The following is a 4,921-nucleotide window of genomic DNA, read 5'->3' as shown; positions in this document are numbered from 1 at the left end:
TCAGCAGTGGCTGATAGTTTCAGAGTTCTCGTCATTAATTTTGCTCCTAAAAACCTGTTAGGTTCTTAGTGCGTCCGTGCTTGCATTTAAAAACCGCACGTGTGTGCCTGTCGGTGGCAGCGTACAGGTGCACAATTTGCACAAACTTTGATATAACCGCCCTAGTCTAGGAATACACGTCAGCACAGCATTGCAAAATGCGCAAGGGGCGTTGGCAAGGAACAAGGAAGTGGACGTGATGGTGGTGCAGGCAGAGGCCGAGGTCGTGGGCAAGCTCTAATTTTGCCACAACAAAGGGCCACATCTAGTCGCTCGCACGTCCTGGTCCCAAATTCTTGGGGACCGGCAGCAGTACACCGCTCTTGAACCTAGACCAGTGTCAACAGGTTGTTAGTTGGATAGCGGATAATGCTTCCAGTCCAGATTGGCACCACCACAAACACTCTGTCTTCCACACGGTCAAGTGTCAGTAGCCGTGATACTGCACCGCACATTTCAGAACCTGATCCTCCTTCCTACCACAGAGGCTGAGTACACGTCCTCGGACATTAATGATCCCACACTTGGACACTCGGAAGAGCTGTTCACATTTCCATTCGCACATTCTGTCCGGCCTCTCGGCTCATGTTGAAGTGGGTCATGAGGAGATCGTATGTACAGATGCCAAATATTTGAGCAGCCACGTTCTCACGAAGTTGGCAACGTGTCTCAACAAGGGGTGGACGATGATGAGACACAATTGTCAGGAAGTCAGGAGGAGGAGCAGGGTGCGGAAGAGGAAGACGACGTGGTGGATGATCCAGTAACTGACCCAACCTGGCAGGAGGATATGCAGAGCGAGGACAGCAGTGCACAGGGGGAGGGAGGCGTAGCATCCCAACAGGCAGTAAGAAGCAGGGTGGTGGCTCCAGGCAGAAGTCAGGCAACCGTTCCCCGGAACAACAACACGACACAAGTGCCTGTACAAATGTTAGGTCTTCCCGAGTCTGGCAGTTTTTAAGTTGGATCCAGATGATTCTAAAAAGGCCATTTGCAACACCTGCCGTGCCAGCATCAGCAGGGGTACCAAAACTAGCAGCCTGACCACCACCAGCATGATCAGGCACATGTCAGCCAAGCACCCGACTTTGTGGGAAAGTACAACACAGTCGAGGAGCAGTGCTTGCTAATGTCACTGCTACGTCTTCGCTGGTTGTGCATGCGAGCCAATCCCCTGTCCATGCTGCCTGCGAACAAGCCTCCTCCGGTCCTGCACCTGCAGTTGCCTACTCAGAAATAACACCATCATCAAGCACGTCCTTGTCCCAGCGCAGCGTTCAGTTATCCATTCAGCAAACCTTGAACGCAAGGCGCAAATACACTGCCAACACCCCACATGGGCGCCCTGGACAAGCCAAGGTCGTCACAGGTAACTACACCAAACACACTCTACACTCCCGGCTAGGCACACCGAAGCTAAACACAAATCCTAGTTGCCTTCCTCCAGGGGCTGATGTCCACACCAGGGGGTGGGCCAGGCGGTTGATCCACCCCACCGAGGAGTTCACAGTCCTGGAGGCGGAAAAGGAGTCAGATTAGAGATCAGTTTTGGAGTTAGAGAAGTGAAGAGGAGAGGAGACTGACCGTGTCCGGGTGTGTGGCCCGGGCACTCAGCAAGGTTGGCAGACGGTGGTGACCTTCTGCAGGAGAGGCTGATTGAGTGAACCGTACGGACCGGGGCATGGGCGGTGGCCCACCGGTTACCAGATCGGGAGTGAAGAGAAGCAGCACCATCCGGCAGGGCCTACGGACCCCGACCAGGCTAGGAGTCGCCGTAAAACCGGTCAAATCCGTTAGCGACAGGAACCTCCAGGGGTTTCCCAGCAGTCAAGACCGATTGAAGGCAACAGCTCACACCGTAGAGGGAAGCACAGTCACCGCCAAGGCTACAAGTTCCCAGGGCCAGAGCCTGCGGGCAAAAGGGGCTCCCTCAGCATCCATCCAAGCTGGGGAGCAGGGTTACCGGTGGGAAGCCCGCTAGATTTTGGGGGAATAAAAGGGGTCCAACACCACATCCCCACTAGGTGCACACCCACCCATCAAAAGAGAGCTATAAGCCAATACCACCTTCACATTGCCAGTGTACCAAGTACATGTTGAGCACATGAAGGCGGTCTGGGGTTATCCGTGACAGTTGTAGCCTTTGGGCAGCTCTGTTGATCCTGTTATGAAAGAAGGACGGCACCCACCTCCCCGTATTGAGGAATCGCTAGCTGGCATTGAGAACATGCAAATTATTTTTCTACCCTTGATCTCACTAGTCACTATTGGCAGTGTCCGTTGCTGAGGCGAGACCGGAGAAGACCGCCTTCGCCAACCCTATGGGTCTCTGCGAGTTCAAAAGCATGCCTTCGAGCTGTGCAATGCGCCAGGAACCTTCCAGAGGCTGATGGAATGCTGCTTGGGACAAGATTTTAGGGGTGTATAAAAAGGGAGATTAGATCCCGTGATCCAACGTATTGTTACACCTCTATAAATCACTTGTAAGGCTACATCTGGAATATGGGAACCAGTTTTGGGCTCCACATTTTAATAAGGACATTCAGAAGTTAGAGTCAGTTCAAAGGTGGGCAACTAGACTACTACAAGGAATGGAAGGCCTCCCATATGATGACAAGTTGAAAAAGTTATTAAGTGATTATTGGCTGCAATGGGGCTTTCTGGCTGGTGCCAGCCTCTCTTCTTAGCACACAGGAACCACAATCCCTACACCATGCTTCAATGGATTCTCTCATCCCAGCCCAGTAAAACTACATATTTTACACAGTCATAAGCAGCCAAAAGGGATCTATTCTATTCAATTGCAAATGATCTAGATAAGACTGAGAATAAGATACTGCACGGGACATAGCAGAGTTGGTCACAAGTTGAGTGGAGATGAGTTTGCTATTTGGCACAGCTTTTTGCATCAATAAAGCAAGTAAAAGGTGTGAAAGATAAAAAAAAGGGTGAAAGTGTGAAAAGTGAATTGGCCAAATTGAGGTGCATATAAAGTTTTTGCTTTCTTTCAATTAACTAATGGGGCTCATTTGAATCAGGTGAATTGAGTTCTGCTTTTGGAAACTGGGTTAAGAAGGGGTGCACCGGTCCTGGAGGTACTGCAATACCAGGTCAATGCGTGCAGTGGACAGAGCAAGATTTTTTCCATCTCCTTGTTCTAAAAATCCATTTAATATATGGTCCCCAGAGAGGGGACGTATCAGATATTAAACTGATAAGAACAGATTTAATTTTTTTTTTTTTCTGTTTATCAGTAGGACTTCAAAATAACAAAGGTGATCGCCTCCCGTTGCCTGGGAACCGTCCAGGCACAAGAGGGCTATGTGTCACCAGAAGGCGCACACACTTCCTCAAGGCCGGCAGACGTGCAATCCCAGGCACCTTCCAGTACCGACCAAGGTAGCGTCCTCCGAAACTACACTTGATCTTAGCCAAAAGGCCGAGAAGCTATAACCCGAATTGGTTACGGCCTTGAGTGGCACCCTGGCCTATACCGGACACATCTTAGGGAGAGGGAGACAAACCCACGCCTACAGAAGACATTTTGTCACCCAAGCCAACCCTTGAAAAGGCTGTTTTGCAGAGCAAAAACAAGAAGAATGGTGCTTTTTGCAGCCGCCGCCCACTGCAATGAATCTGAATAACTCCTCCTTTTGGACACAAGCACCTCCCCTCCCCCTTGCAGTCTTTCCAATTCATGATACAAAAAGACGGACGGACAGGACAGGACAGGACAGGCTGCCTGACTTTCCGTCACTGCCACCCTTTGCCATCCTTGCCCGTAGAAAGCCCTTTCATCATCCCCAAACCCTAATCTTTTCCCTTCCCTTCCCAGATGCGTCTCACTCCCTTTCATTAGGAAGTGAGCGCAGCCTTTTCTCCGTTCTGCACATGCGCGACGTTAAACACAAATGCGCAGGCGTGCGTTCCATTACCCTCACTGCATTCCACTCCCATACAGGAAGTGGGCGCAGCTATTACTACGGTCGCACATAAAAGAACCCACGGCCACCACTGCACATAGCTGACTCCACCACAGGACACCCACTTCTACACCAACGCAGGTAAGACAGGATCGGCACCTCTATGCTCCCGTTACAATCAGGCTCAGTCACCATGTGATAACGCTCTCAACTCTTTAGTTGCAGGCTCCCCTTGCTTCACCTCCACTGGCTGTGCTGCCATTTCCTCTCCCACCTGGAAGGTATACTTTATTCCACTATTTTCCTGTTTCTCTCTTCCCCCTTTTCCCATAACCTACTTTTATCTGCATTTGTGGGGTATCTATATGCTATTTACATCATAGTTTTATTCATTAATATGGAAGGGAAGAGTGCCCATGAGAGTGTTGAACTGCGGAGAGCAAGAGATTAAGCTGCTCCGATTTGCCACCATTGATAAGCTGTTCTCAGTAGATACACATGCTATCCAAACAGCAGCATCCACCATTGCTTCAGCCCACCCATTCAGTGACAGCTCACCAAGTCAGCCAGAGGAGTGGTGTAAGGAATTACACGTAGGCACTGACTCCACACCTTCACATCACAAGAAGGGGGTCTACAGGCTAGTGCAAGAATACGAGCAAGTCTTCAGCAAACATCCGCTAGACTTTTGAAGAATAAAAGGGGTCAAACACTACATCCCCACAAGTGCACACCCACCCATCAAAGAGAGATATAAGCCAAAACTACCTGCACATTACCAGTGTACCAAGGACATGTTGAGCAACATGAAGGAGGCTGGGGTTATCCGTGACAGTTGTAGCCTCTGGGCAGCTCCGTTGGTCCTGTTAAAGAAGAAGGACAGCACCACTCCCCTGTATTGAGGAATAGCTAGCTGCATTGAGAACTGCAAATTATTTTTCTACCCTTGATCTCACTAG

At 50.1% G+C, this 4,921-nt stretch overlaps 1 pseudogene; it reads right to left on the bottom strand.

The window, feature by feature from the left end:
- Positions 1-3,112: 3,112 nt before the first annotated feature.
- LOC142263444 (U2 spliceosomal RNA) lies at positions 3,113-3,319 on the bottom strand (annotated as a pseudogene).
- Positions 3,320-4,921: the final 1,602 nt, after the last annotated feature.

The sequence above is a fragment of the Anomaloglossus baeobatrachus genome, unplaced genomic scaffold, assembly GCF_048569485.1.
Source record: "Anomaloglossus baeobatrachus isolate aAnoBae1 unplaced genomic scaffold, aAnoBae1.hap1 Scaffold_2584, whole genome shotgun sequence".
NCBI lineage: Eukaryota > Metazoa > Chordata > Amphibia > Anura > Aromobatidae > Anomaloglossus > Anomaloglossus baeobatrachus.
This window is presented reverse-complemented; position numbering and strand designations above follow the sequence as displayed.